Here is a 16,797-nt window from a genome sequence, read left to right as displayed (position 1 = left end):
TAACATCAATTTCTGTTTTATATTTCGAGGCCCAAAAGCTAAAGGATTGAAAAGCCTGGCCAACTTATTGTTGATTGTTAAAGGAGTTTGGACAATGACATCAATTTCTGTTTTATATTTCGAGGCCCAAAAGCTAAAGGATTGAAAAGCCTGGCCAACTTATTGTTGATTGTTAAAGGAGTTTGGACAATAACATCAATTTCTGTTTTATATTTCGAGGCCCAAAAGCTAAAGGATTGAAAAGCCTGGCCAACTTATTGTTGATTGTTAAAGGAGTTTGGACAATAACATCAATTTCTTTTCTATATTCCGAGGCCCAAAAGCTAAAGGATTGAAAAGCCTGGCCAACTTATTGTAGATTGTTGAAGGAGTTTGGACAATAACATCAATTTCTGTTTTATATTTCGAGGCCCAAAAGCTAAAGGATTGAAAAGCCTGGCCAACTTATTGTTGATTGTTAAAGGAGTTTGGACAATAACATCAATTTCTGTTTTATATTTCGAGGCCCAAAAGCTAGAGGATTGAAAAGCCTGGCCAACTTATTGTTGATTGTTAAAGGAGTTTGGACAAATAACATCAATTTCTGTTTTATATTTCGAGGCCCAAAAGCTAAAGGATTGAAAAGCCTGGCCAACTTATTGTTGATTGTTAAAGGAGTTTGGACAATAACATCAATTTCTGTTCTATATTCCGAGGCCCAAAAGCCAAAGGATTGAAAAGCCTGGCCAACTTATTGTTGATTGTTAAAGGAGGTTGGACAATAACATATATTTCTGTTTTATATTCAGAGGCCCAAAAGCTAAAGGATTGAAAAGCCTGGCCAACTTATTGTTGATTGTTAAAGGAGTTTGGACAAAAACATCAATTTTTGTTTTATATTCTGAGGCCCAAAAGCTAAAGGATTGAAAAGCCTGGCCAACTTATTGTTGATTGTTAAAGGAGTTTGGACAATGACATCAATTTCTGTAATATTTTCCGAGGCCCAAAAGCTAAAGGATTGAAAAGCCTGGCCAACTTATTGTTGATTGTTAAAGGTGTTTGAACAATGACATCAATTTCTGTTTTATATTCCGAGGCCCAAAAGCTAAAGGACTGAAAAGCCTGGCCAACTTATTGTTGATTGTTAAAGGTGTTTGAACAATGACATCAATTTCTGTTTTATATTCCGAACCCCAAAAGCTAAAGGATTGAAAAGCCTGGCCAACTTATTGTTGATTGTTAAAGGTGTTTGGACAATGACATCAATTTCTGTTTTATATTCCGAGGCCCAAAAGCTAAAGGATTGAAAAGCCTGGCCAACTTATTGTTGATTGTTAAAGGTGTTTGAACAATAACATCAATATCTGTTTTATATTCTGAGGCCCAAAAACTAAAGGATTGAAAAGCCTGGCCAACTTATTGTCGATTGTTAAAGGATTTTGGACAATGACATAAATTTCTGTTTTATATTCCGAGGCCCAAAAGCTAAAGAATTGAAAAGCCTGGCCAACTTATTGTCGATTGTTAAAGGTGTTTGAACAATAACATCAATTTCTGTTTTATATTCCGAGGCCCTAAAGCTAAAGGATTGAAAAGCCTGGCCAACTTATTGTAGATTGTTAAAGAAGTTTGGACAATAACATCAATTTCTGTTTTATATTCCGAGGCCCAAAAGCTAAAGGATTGAAAAGCCTGGCCAACTTATAGTTGATTGTTAAAGGAGTTTGGACAATAACATCAATTTTTGTTTTATATTCTTAGGCCCAAAAGCTAAAGGATTGAAAAGCCTGGCCAACTTATTGTTGATTGTTAAAGGAGTTTGAACAATGACATCAATATCTGTTTTATATTCTGAGGCCCAAAAACTAAAGGATTGAAAAGCCTGGCCAACTTATTGTTGATTGTTAAAGGAGTTTGGACAATGACATCAATTTCTGTTTTATATTCCGAGGCCCAAAAGCTAAAGGATTGAAAAGCCTGGCCAACTTATTGTCGATTGTTAAAGGAGTTTGGACAAAGACATCAATTTCTGTTTTATATTCCGAGGCCCAAAAGCTAAAGGACTGAAAAGCCTGGCCAACTTATTGTTGATTGTTAAAGGTGTTTGAACAATGACATCAATTTCTGTTTTATATTCCGAGGCCCAAAAGCTAAAGGATTGAAAAACCTGGCCAACTTATTGTTGATTGTTAAAGGTGTTTGAACAATGACATCAATATCTGTTTTATATTCTGAGGACCAAAAACTAAAGGATTGAAAAGCCTGGCCAACTTATTGTCGATTGTTAAAGGAGTTTGGACAATGACATCAATTTCTGTTTTATATTCTGAGGCCCAAAAGCTAAAGGATTGAAAAGCCTGGCCAACTTATTGTTGATTGTTAAAGGTGTTTGAACAATAACATCAATTTCTGTTTTATATTCCGAGGCCCTAAAGCTAAAGGATTGAAAAGCCTGGCCAACTTATTGTAGATTGTTAAAGGAGTTTGGACAATAACATCAATTTCTGTTTTATATTCCGAGGCCCAAAAGCTAAAGGATTGAAAAGCCTGGCCAACTTATTGTTGATTGTTAAAGGAATTTGGACAAAAACATCAATTTTTGTTTTATATTCTGAGGCCCAAAAGCTAAAGGATTGAAAAGCCTGGCTAACTTATTGTTGATTGTTAAAGGAGTTTGGACAATGACATCAATTTCTGTAATATTTTCCGAGGCCCAAAAGCTAAAGGATTGAAAAGCCTGGCCAACTTATTGTTGATTGTTAAAGGAGTTTGGACAAAAACATCAATTTTTGTTTTATATTCTGAGGCCCAAAAGCTAAAGGATTGAAAAGCCTGGCCAACTTATTGTTGATTGTTAAAGGAGTTTGGACAATGACATCAATTTCTGTAATATTTTCCGAGGCCCAAAAGCTAAAGGATTGAAAAGCCTGGCCAACTTATTGTTGATTGTTAAAGGAGTTTGGACAATAACATATATTTCTGTTTTATATTCAGAGGCCCAAAAGCTAAAGGATTGAAAAGCCTGGCCAACTTATTGTAGATTGTTAAAGGAGTTTGGACAATAACATCAATTTTTGTTTTATATTCTGAGGCCCAAAAGCTAAAGGATTGAAAAGCCTGGCCAACTTATTGTTGACTGTTAAAGGTGTTTGAAACAATGACATCAATTTCTGTAATATTTTCCGAGGTCCAAAAGCCAAAGGATTGAAAAGCCTGGCCAACTTATTGTTGATTGTTAAAGGAGTTTGGACAATAACATCAATTTTTGTTTTATATTCTGAGGCCCAAAAGCTAAAGGATTGAAAAGCCTGGCCAACTTATTGTTGATTATTAAAGGTGTTTGAACAATGACATCAATTTCTGTTTTATATTCTGAGGCCCAAAAGCTAAAGGATTGAAAAGCCTGGCCAACTTATTGTTGATTGTTAAAGGAGTTTGGACAATAACATCAATTTCTGTTCTATATTCCGAGGCCCAAAAGCTAAAGGATTGAAAAGCCTGGCCAACTTATTGTAGATTGTTAAAGGAGTTTGGACAATAACATCAATTTCTGTTTTATATTCTGAGGCCCAAAAGCTAAAGGATTGAAAAGCCTGGCCAACTTATTGTTGATTGTTAAAGGAGTTTGGACAGTGACATCAATTTCTGTAATATTTTCCGAGGTCCAAAAGCCAAAGGATTGAAAAGCCTGGCCAACTTATTGTTGATTGTTAAAGGAGTTTGGATAATGACATCAATTTCTGTAATATTTTCCGAGGTCCAAAAGCCAAAGGATTGAAAAGCCTGGCCAACTTATTGTTGATTGTTAAAGGAGTTTGGACAATGACATCAATTTCTGTTTTATATTCCGAGGCCCAAAAGCTAAAGGATTGAAAAGCCTGGCCAACTTATTGTTGATTGTTAAAGGAGTTTGGACAATGACATCAATTTCTGTTTTATATTCCGAGGTCCAAAAGCCAAAGGATTGAAAAGCCTGGCCAACTTATTGTTGATTGTTAAAGGAGTTTGGACAATGACATCAATTTCTATTTTATATTCCGAGGTCCAAAAGCCAAAGGATTGAAAAGCCTGGCCAACTTATTGTTGATTGTTAAAGGAGTTTGGACAATGACATCAATTTCTGTTTTATATTCCGAGGTCCAAAAGCCAAAGGATTGAAAAGCCTGGCCAACTTATTGTTGATTGTTAAAGGAGTTTGGACAATGACATCAATTTCTGTTTTATATTCCGAGGTCCAAAAGCCAAAGGATTGAAAAGCCTGGCCAACTTATTGTTGATTGTTAAAGGAGTTTGGACAATGACATTAATTTCTGTTTTATATTCCGAGGTCCAAAAGCCAAAGGATTGAAAAGCCTGGCCAACTTATTGTTGATTGTTAAAGGAGTTTGGACAATGACATCAATTTCTGTTTTATATTCCGAGGCCCAAAAGCCAAAGGATTGAAAAGCCTGGCCAACTTATTGTTGATTGTTAAAGGAGTTTGGACAATGACATCAATTTCTTTTTTATATTCCGAGGTCCAAAAGCCAAAGGATTGAAAAGCCTGGCCAACTTATTGTTGATTGTTAAAGGAGTTTGGACAATGACATCAATTTCTGTTTTATATTCCGAGGCCCAAAAGCCAAAGGATTGAAAAGCCTGGCCAACTTATTGTTGATTGTTAAAGGAGTTTGGACAATGACATCAATTTCTGTTTTATATTCCGAGGTCCAAAAGCCAAAGGATTGAAAAGCCTGGCCAACTTATTGTTGATTGTTAAAGGAGTTTGGACAATGACATCAATTTCTGTTTTATATTCCGAGGCCCAAAAGCCAAAGGATTGAAAAGCCTGGGCAGGGAATCGGTTGGAGGGATCGTCCCCTTCCTCTTTACTACGTCTCCATTTATTTTTCGCTGCCTGGTAAAGGTCAGTGGGTCATAGAGAGTTATCTCCCATTTGACTTTTACAGCTTCGAGGCTTAAGCGTAAAAAGAATTGCTTACGTCTTCGTGGTAAGGTACACAGGCTTCGTTGAAGGCGTCGTCGTGTAATCCCCCTCGGTCTTTGGGATATATTGCTGGCGCCATTGAGGTATTTGTCTTCGATTACTATTTTGTAATTAGAAGTTATATACTTTACGTCATATCTCTGCATTCCATTTCTCAGTTCACAAATAATTTTCTTAAAATTCTCTCTATTTACATTTTGGAGAGATATTTGTCTGGAGTAATATATATTCCAGTTCTTATTGTTGTTATTGATTTGAAACTTCATCACAATGATTATTGATTTTCTGGCCTGAGTGAGTAATATATATTGTACAAATTTATCTATATCTCTGTATTTATCTATCTATCTATCTATTTATATATATATATATATATATATATATATATATATATATATATATGTATGTATGTATATATATATATATATATATATATATATATATATATATATATAAATATTGTTCGATTATCTGGCTTCAGTGAGTAATAGAGATATAAGTTCATATATATATATATATATATATATATATATATATATATATATATATACATGTATATATTGTATATATATGTATATACTGTATATATATGTATATACTGTATGTATATATATAAATATATATATATATATATATATATATATATATATATATATATATATATGTGTGTGTGTGTCTGTGTGTGTGTGTCCGTGTGTGTTTGTTTTATGTCTGTGGGGAATAATTGAAAAGAAATGCAATTTGACCATAAAAGGAATCCTTTCTGATACAACCCAGCAACATGAATGATGGTCCACCCGTAAATCTGCACTCTCTTCTTAGCGTTTTCTTCAAATACAAAAAAAAAAAATGGCATATTGAGAGTCTCTTTAAGATTTATGTTTGAAAATATATCCTGAGGAAAAGTTTTGAAAATTGTTCTCCTGACTGGTCTTTAGCTGCCGAATATCCTCTTAATTTATTCTACATAAAATGATATATCAATATGGTTAGTAGACTTACTGTCACCTTTTCTTTGTACTTTTATTCTGCATACGTAAAACATGCACCTCTCTAGCTTCTGACATTTCTCAACTCTCCTCTCTTTATTAATGACTATGTGATCTATTTGATTTTTGTAATTGCCACATGGTGAAGTCCATGTGTATATATGGATGTCCTTGTGCTGGAAAAGAGTATCTCCAATAAAAAGATTGTTTGTTGAGCAAAAACTTATAAAATGTACCCCATTTTCATTTGCAATTTCGCCAAGACCCTCAACATCCATTACATTCTCTATACTTTGATTATTCCTTCCAACTTTAGCACTTAAGTCACCAATCACAATTTATAGTAGTTGATATGATTTTCCTCTCTTCTTTTATGAGCCTTACTAAGAAGCATGTTAAACTGTTAGGTTACAATTAGAAAAAATGCAGACATACATTAATATATATATATGTATATATATATATATATATATATATATATATATATATATATATATATATATATATATATATATAATCTTACGAAGCTGGTCCAGTGTAGATTAATACAATAGTTTATTCATGATTTATTTATATATTTCATTTATGTATTGAAGGGATGAATAGCCAGCCCGTAATATGAGTTCCTCTCGTGTAGACATAAGTTTATCATGTAAATTACATAAGACTTTCGTCGTTAATTTCATAGTATTCTTCATTCAAGTCAGTATTTGTAAATTCATGTTCTTTTTAAGAATTAACTCTCTTTATTTCACATATTTTTGTTACGAAGTCTTACGTTATCTGTTTGAGAGTCTTATGTGACCATATGAGATATTGCATCCTGTTTGAGAGAAAATACGCAATTCTTTTATGCCATGTGCTTTGGAAGATTCTGGAGGAACCTAGTGGTAGATCTCATCTTTTTTTTTTCGGGGACAAAGGAAGGGCGGAGCTAGCTTACTGAGAGAGTTAGTCTCCCCATTGCGTGAATACACATTCGAGAGAGCAATACTTGGCAACTCTGACGCTGTTGGGTCAACCTCCCACGCTTCCAGATCTCCTGGAAGCTTCTGGAAGTAGCTATGTTTAATATATAAAGGTAACCCCAGGGTTGCATAGACGAAATAGAGATTCCTAGCCTTAGATCATAGTCATCTCCCCGCCTCTCATACGCAGCTCAGTGTATTGTTTTAAAAGTGTTCATTGAAATATCAAGGTTTTGGTGTGACGGGTTTTTGTAAATATACTGTTGTAAATATACTGAGTACTTTTAAAATTCTCCTAGAGTTTTTGTAAATGGCTCTGTAGTGAGGTGAAAGGTAGTGTTATTGTGATCTGGTTATCTAATTTTTATTAAGTATGAGACTTAAATATTGTATTCAGATTTAATTTCAAGTGAAGCAAGTGAATGTATAATTTTCATAAGTATTTCTTTTGTCTTAGTCTAAGGTTTATACAGATATAATATTCCAAGTCAAGTCAAGTCAAGTGACTATATAATTTTCAGATTGTAACATTTTTGTCTTAATCTAAAACCTTTGTTCAGACGTAATATAGAATATGTTCATTTTTGTAAAGAGTGTATTATTCTAATCACCAATGTTTAAATTAATATTCGAACGTATCCAGTTAAAGTATCAAAGTAAGTTGTTTAAATAATTCTTAAGAATAATTACCCAGTTTTGTTTTGAGTGTATTTAAGAAACCTTTGGTTATTCAGTGTTTTATATATTGCAGTCTGGGAGTTATATGAATGTCTGAGATTCGGGTGTTAATATTTTCAAGTGTAAAAGATTTAATGTAAAAGCAAACAGGCGAGTTTGGAATTCGAGAGGTTGTTTAGCTTGCCAGCCGTGATATATATAATATTATATGTTTGGTTCCCAGACATGGGACTATTGTATGATATATTTTTGGTGACCAGACCCGGGAGCCATCATCATATAATAATGGAAATATTATATATATATATATATATATATATATATATATATATATATATATGTGTATATATATACACATACATACATACATACACACACATATATATATATATATATATGTACATATATACATATAGTGTATATATATATATATATATATATATATATATATATATATATATATATATTATATATATATGTACTGTATATGTATATATGTATAGATATATATATGTGTATGTATGTATGTATATATTTATATATACATACATGCATATATATATATATATATATACATATGTACATATATATATATATATATATATATATACAGTATATATATGTATATATATGTATGTATATATGCGCATACATATATATATACATACATATATATATACATACATACATACATACATATATATATGTATATATATACATGTATATATATATATACATATATATATATATATATATATATATATATATATATATATATATATATATATATGTGTGTGTGTGTGTGTGTGTGTGTGTGTATGTTTAGGTCTACATCATCATCATCAGCTGTTGCTATTCCACTGCAGGACAAGGGCCTTAGACCTGACATTCCATTCCATTCTGTTTATGTCTTTGTATGTCAGTTTATACCTGCAATGCAAATTTTCTTAGCTCGTCAATCCATCGTCTCTTTTTCTTTCCCTTCTTTGTTTGCAATCCTTGGGGACCTATTTTGCAATTTGTAATGTCCCTCTATTATATGACATTCTCATTAGGCTATATGTCCTGCTCATGTCCTTTTCTTTTCTTTACATGGTGTTAGAAAATACTCTACTTTAGTTTGCTCTCGTATCCATGTTGCTTTTATTCTGTCGCTTAGTGTTATTCCCATCATTATTTTTTCCATAGCTCTTTGAGTTGTAATTAGCTTATGTTCTAAGGCTTTAGTAAGGCTCTAAGCTTCTGATGCATAATTTGATACTGGTAGGGCCATCTGATTATATGCATTTTGCAGAGAAAGTGGCATTTTAAATTTCATGATCTCATTTTGTTTATCAAAAGCTCTCCATCCCATACATATACTTCTTTTAGTTTCAGTCTCGTATCCTCAGTAAACATTGTCTGTCTGTCCTAAGTATGTATATTCATTAACAATCTCTAGAGGTGTATCCATAACCCCTATTTGTTGTCTCTATTTTCATTGAACATTATCTTAGTTTTACTTATATTTATCTTCAGTCTTATATTTCTGCTTTCTCTATTTAAATCTGCTATCATCAATTGCAATTCCTCCCATGATTCACTAAAAAAGAACTTTGTCATCTCCAAATCTTAAGAACTTGTTAAGGTAATCCCCGTTATTATAAATTCCTACATTTTCGAACTCTAAATTTTTAAAAACTTCTTCTAAGTGCACTGTAAATAATTTAGGAGAGATGTATCTCCCTGTCTAACTCCTCTCTCAATCATAATGTGCTCACTATCTTTATATAGTTTTAGGACTGCTGTACACCCTGTATAGATATCTCCAAGTGTTCTAACATAAGATTCATTTATTCCTTGTCTTTGAAGGGCTTTCATTACTGCTGAGGCTTTGACAGAATCAAAAGCTTTCTCGCTGTCTATGAATGCTATACATAGTGGTTTGTTATACTCTGTTGATTTTTCCATTTGCTGTTTAATTACATGGATATGTATAGTTGTTGAATACCCGTTTCTAAAGCCTGCCTGCTCTCTTGGTTGATTAAGTGCAGCTGTTTTTCTATTCGGCCTAATATGATCTTTGTAAATATTTTATATGTACGGGGAGTTGACTTATTGGGCCGTGATTTTTCAGGTCTTTTGCCTCCCCCTGGATCTCAATTAGTATAATGATCAAGCTTTTCCTTGCTGTAGGTGTAGAGCATTCTTGCAGACATTTTTTTGTTAAGTTTGGCGAGTTGTTAGACCGTTTCCTGCTGATTTACCTTTCTCATGCTTTTTAATGTTTTCTTTCCTTCTCAAACTATTACGTTTGGTACCGATTCAGGTGTTTCATTATTTCTAATGGCAAAGTCATTTCTTATATCCCCAGTGTATAACATTATATAGAAATCCTCAGCAATTTTTATCACTATCCCTATTTTTGCTATTTCTATGTTCATCCTTTAAAGCAAACATTTGTCCCAAGTCTTCTTTTCATTAATTTGACGTTTCTTTATTATTTAGTGTTTTCTCAATTTTGGTCTGATTGTGTTTATAAATGTCTTTGGTTTTTAGTTTGTTTATTGTTTTTGATAGGGCTGTTAATTCTATTTCATCTCTCTTGGATTTTAGCCTCATTTCTTATCTTTTTCTTTATTAGGTTTATGATTTTTACTGATAGTTTTTCTTGATCTTGTTTAGGAACTTTTCCACCGATATCTTGTGGTGATTCCAATACAAATATTGTTGAATTATTGTTCATTAGTCCATTAATTGTTTCCATTTCATCATTTAGCTAGGAATATGGCTAAACTAAACTCATTCAAAATCTTCTCTTATTACAGGAGCGTTTATTTCCTTTCTTAAAATTAGTTTTTATCTTTTTTAGATCTAAACAAATTTTGTTTCTCACTGTCCATGTCCATTTTAGGTTCCTTTATATATATATATATATATATATATATATATATATATATATATATATATATATATATATATACATATGTGTGTGTGTGTGTGTGTGTTTGTGTTTATTTATGTGCGTGTGGATTTGGAAATGTGTGTGTATGTGGATATAGAGATGATAGACAAATCATATATATATATATATATATATATATATATATATATATATATATATAATTTTATCACTAACACACACATACACATATATATATATTTGTATTTTATATAATTTTATCACTAACATATATATATATATATATTATATTTTGTATATATATGTATATATTATGTATATATATATATATATATATATATATATATATATATATATATGTATATATATCTGTGCGTGTATTTGTGAGTGTTGTGTGTGTGTATATGTGTGTGATTTTGGAAAGGTTTGTGTGCCTGTAGCTGGATATAGAAATGGATAGATTTATAGATTGTATATATATTTATATATGATAATTTTATTGCTAACATAAGTGATATCCAGTTTTTCAACTAAGCCACAACTACCCTTTGATATCGATCGCTGTGGCACGGGAGCTCAGCCCCACAGGGCAATTCCTTTAATGATATAAATATTTATGCCCGACCAAATGTAAACCTAATGAAATAAGGGTAAATATTTGACTGCTAAGATCACTCGGCTGGAAAGAGAGATAAAGATTTGATTCCGAATCTTCTTTATTTAGCTCTTTCGAGTTCAAGATTTGTATTAAGAATCGAAATCAACGCACCTCCACAATTACTTAAACCAAGACAATTGGGAACCAAGTCCTTATCAGCCGACCCACAGGAGACAGCCATGTCATGTATCTACACACACACACACACACACACACATATATATATATATATATATATATATATATATATATATATATATACCTATCTTTATGTTCATAAACATATACCAGTACATATATATATATATATATATATATATATATATATATATATATATACAGTATATATTTATATATATGTATATATATATATACATATATATATATATATATATATATATATATATATATATATATATATACAGTATATATTTATATATATGCATATATATATATATATATATATATATATATATACAGTATATATTTATATATATGCATATATATATATATATATATATATATATATATATATAAATATATATATATATATATATATATATATATATAACTAAGCTAAAACCCCAGATGGAAAAGTAGGTTTTTATAAGCCATAGGGTTCCAACATGGAAAAATAGCTCAGTGAGGAAAGGGAATAAGGAAATAAATAAAATACTTAAAGGTCAGTAACAATGTTAAAAGGTGTACCAACCGTGTGTCACACAATTGTACATAATTCCTTTTGTATATAGCCTAATATGCTTGTATCTTCGCTCTTCCCTCGCACTCAAACGAACATGAAAATTCATGTCTGCTGTTTTGCTCTGAACATTGTCTGTCTCTCGAACATGTTATGTCCTGTTGCCTTGAGGTTTTGTATATAAAGAAGAGTGTTCCTTAATATATAACTCAGTCGTTTCCAATCTGCCTTTGAGTTCACAACTCCTCTCTCGGCTTCGTCACATTGGTGACCCCGGAGTGACTCGCTCCTCCCGCCTCCCCACCCCCCCTCCCCCTGCCTCTCACCATTACTATGACGCCGTCAACGCATACCTTCTGCAGCAGTACTCGCCGTCGCCAGCCACCCGTATAGCAACGCTTTTTCAGCTCTCTCAATAACCGGTGGAGGACCAAAGAGCTTCGCTCACCCTCGGGAAAATTACCAGTATCACTCGCCTGCAACCTGCCGCAGACGGCTCTCCTCGTAATGTGAACCCACTTCATGACTTTCAAACCTCCATCAACGCCTCCACTCGTGACGAAGAGGACACCTATTCAACTTCAACCAAAGCTGACGTGAATGCCGTAGGACACGCCTATGAATGCCGTAGGACACACGCCTATGAATGCCGTAGGACACACGCCTATGAATGCCGTAGGCCTATGAATGCCGTAGGACACACACGCCTATGAATGCCGTAGGACACACTCGCCTATGAATGCCGTAGGACACGCCTATGAATGCCGTAGGTCACACACGCCTATGAATGTCGTAGGACACACTCGCCTATCCCGTGACGAGCCGGAGCGGCAACAGCCACCCATCATCCACCACTCGCTCACACCCAAACCAACGACTTCTACAGCCACTCACTGTCGCTAATCGGCGCAGTTTTTACTACTACCTCTCCAGATTCAGGGCACCTATTTAACATGTTCAGTATGTCATTTTTAGAGTGGGAGCCATGTACCAACCGTGTGTCACACAATTGTACATAATTCCTTTTGTATATAATATGCTTGTATCTTCGCTCTTCCCTCGCACTCAAACGAACATGAAAATTCATGTCTGCTGTTTTGCTCTGAACATTGTCTGTCTCTCGAACATGTTATGCCCTGTTGCCTTGAGGTTTTGTATATAAAGAAGAGTGTTCCTTAATATATAACTCAGTCGTTTCCAATCTGCCTTTGAGTTCACAACTCCTCTCTCGGCTTCGTCACAAAGGGATCTGTCATATATAAACTTAGAGGAGAAACTTATGTTAGTCTGTTCAACATAAAAACATTTACTTCAAGTTTTAACTTCTGAAGTTCCACTAATTCAAATGGCCTGATTAGGAAGATCATTCCACAATTTGATCATAGCTTTAATAAAATTATAGAATATTGGGTAGTATGATTAATATGGCATGACTGCTAGAATTAACTGAATACCTAGTACTACCTTGAGGATGATACAGTCTGGGTAGATTTGAATTTAAAGGATGATCAGAATTGAGAAATCTTATGCAAAATGCATAAAGAGTTAATAGTATGACTACCAGAGATTCGTATATAAATCAGGACTAAGAAATTTTATTGACAGTAAGTTCTTGACCAACGACTTCAGATGAGATTCAGAAGCTGAATATCAGACAGGAGAGCAATACCCGAAACAGGGTAGAATGAAATAATTAAAACAATTCTAAAGAATAGACTGATCACCAAAAATCTTAAAAGGCTTACATAATAATCTTATATTTTGTACAATTGAAGAAGAAACAGTCTGAATATGTTTCTCCAAAGTAAATTTGCCACCAAGAACCACACCTAAAATTTTAAAGGAGTTCTATAGAGTTAAAGAAGCCTTGTCACTACTGAGATATGGATGCTCAGGAGCCACTTTCGTCAATCTACTTACAATTATTCATTGAGTTTTGCTTAGGTTTAGCTTCATGCCCCAATATTTTGCATCATGGGCTAGTTTTAGCTAGATCTCTATCATGGGATTCAGCCACCACAGATTTACATTCAGGAGATGGAATTGAGTCAAAGAGAGAAGCTTCGTTTGCATATGCAATGACTATTTTTGTAGGCCAAAGCACATATCTTGTGTATTTAGTATGAACAGTAATAGGCCAAGAATACTACCCTGTGGAACACTAGATATCCCATTCCTATAATCACTATGGTGGGCATCAACAATAACTTTTTGAAATCTATTTCTTACAAATTCAATAATGATGCCGGGAAAAGACCCACCTACTCCCAACTGGCTGAATTTGAAAAGAAGAACCCCATATTAACACTGTCAAACGCAGCACTAAAATCTAGGCTAGTCATACAAACCTCTTGACCACAATCAAGGGATTTCTGTACAACATTGGATATTGTAAGAAGGCCATCACCTGCTCCAAGGCCTTTGCGAAAGCCAAATAGCATACTAGGAGAACAGACGATTACCTGATCATACCAATTTAAGGGGGACTACCGGATTGTTTTTGGACGAATATTTTTCGAAATAATGAAAATGAGAAAATTCACCCAAAGTCATCAATGGCATCCTGTTTATCACGGGGACAATTTGCTCGGCAAAATATTATGAAATCAAGTAAAAACAGTAAATAATACTTGTATCTGTTTTCATAACTTTAATTTTAAACTGTTTTATAATTTATGTATATACATACACACAAATATATATATATATATATATATATATATATATATATATATATATATATATATATGTGTGTGTGTGTGTATATATCAACATCATTATCTCCTCTTATGCCTATTGATGCAAAGGGCTTCGGTTAGATATCGCCAGTCGTCTCTATCTTGAGCTCTTAATTCAAAACTTCTCAATTCGTCGTCATCTACTTCGCGCTTCATAGTCCTCAACCATGTAAGCTTGGGTCTTCCAATTCTTCTAGTGCCTTATGGAGCCCAGCTGAACGTTTATTGAACTAATCTCTCTTGGGGAGTGCAAAGGGCATGCCCAAACCATCTCCATCTATCCCTCACTATGGTCTCATCCACATATGGCACTCAAGTAATCTCTCTTATATTTTCTTTTCTAATGTTGTCGTACCATTTAACTACCAATATCCTTCAGAGGGCTTTGTTCTCAAATCTACTAAGTCTATTGGAGATGGTTTCATTGTCATACCATGTTTCATGTCCATAGAGTAACACCGATCTTACTAAACTGATATATAGTCTGGTTTTTATATGTAATTTCAGGCGATTTGATTTCCAAAATTTTCTTAACCTAGCCATTGTCTGATTTGCTTTTTTCAATCTTTCACAGAACTCTTAATTCTTAAGACCGTGTATTGGAGATCATAGTTCCTAAATACTTAAATGATTCTACCTTATTAATACTTTCTCCTTACAATGATATTTCACCTTCCATTGCGTACTCTGTTCTCATCATCTTCAGTCCAACCTCGTGTGATATTTCATGCATTCTGGTATGCAAGCATTGCAAATCCTGCGGTGTTCTGACAACATTGACAGCATCATCAGCATACTCTAGGTCTGCTAAATTCCTATCACCAATGCAGTCCGATCCTTCTCAATCATCTTTGACTGTTCTATGCATTACAAAATCCACGAGGAAGATAAACAACATAGGTAACAACACATTCCCTTGGAGTTCTCTGCTCTTCACTGTAAAGTCATTTGATAAGACTCCATTAACATTAACTTCACACTTGCAATGCTCATGAACAGACTTAATAGAATTTACATATTTTAGAGGAATTCCCTAATAACGCAGGATTCTCCACAAAATTTGCCGGTGCACACTATCAAGGCCTTTTTATAGTCCACAAATGCCATGAAAAGGGGATTCCTTTATTTTACGCATTGCTGTACAACATGTCTCAAAATGAAAATTTGGTCAGTGCAACTTCTACCTTTTTTAAATCCTGCTTGTTAATCTCTCAGCTTTTCATCAATCATTCTCTCTAATCTCTTTAGAATAAGCATTCTAGATATTTTCATAACAACTGACGTAAGTGTTATACCTATGTAATTATTGCAATCAGTCAGGTCTCCCTTTCTTTGCTATTTTCACCAACACTCCTAACTCCCATTCATCAGGTTTTGCCTCTTCTTGCCACATTCTACAAAATAATCTTGTAAGTAGTCTGGGAGTCACTTTGTTTTTGACCAGTATCATCTCGGCAGTTATTCCATCGTATCCCGGGGCTTTTCTTCTCTTTAGTTTTTGAGGATAGCTTCTACTTCAAATACACTGAATTCATTCATGGGCACATCAAGGTCTTCATCAGCTTCAGGTATATCAATCAAATTATTCCCTTCATATCTCCTATTCATAACCTCACTAAAGTGTTCCATCCAACATTGTCTTTCTTCATCTTCTGTTGCTATAACGGAGTTATCTCTCTTTTTGATGGGTATATGCTTCTTCTTTACCCCAGTCGAGATTTCATTAATAATTCTATGAGCAATTCTTACAGCATAGCCACTTAATGAATTCATAGCTTTGTCAGCCTCATCTGCTTTACTGTCTAAATGTTCTCTCCAGTCATTCCGGGGTTTTCTTTTGACCTCACTATCAATACTGGAATACTTAGCATGCTCTACCTTGTAATTTCCATTATTTCCTCGAAAACTTTCAACAATCTATTTCTGTTTTTGTCTCCTTTTAATAGTATCCCAAGTATCATTCTATATCCGTGGCTTTATCCCTGTAACTGAGTGTCTCAAGACTTCTCTACCAACTGACTGATACATGTTCTTAATATCACACCATTCTTCATTAATTCTGTTTTTCGTCTCCTAAAGTTTCCAAGACTGCAAATCGATCCTTACATTCAAAGGCAAAGGTTTCCCTTTCTTCTTTATTTTTCAAAAGCTTGCTTGTATGAAACCTAGGTTTTCTATCTACCATTCTGTTGGGTGCT

The sequence above is a fragment of the Palaemon carinicauda genome, unplaced genomic scaffold, assembly GCF_036898095.1.
Source record: "Palaemon carinicauda isolate YSFRI2023 unplaced genomic scaffold, ASM3689809v2 scaffold22, whole genome shotgun sequence".
Taxonomy (NCBI): Eukaryota; Metazoa; Arthropoda; class Malacostraca; order Decapoda; family Palaemonidae; genus Palaemon; species Palaemon carinicauda.
Note: the sequence above shows the minus strand (reverse complement) of the source record.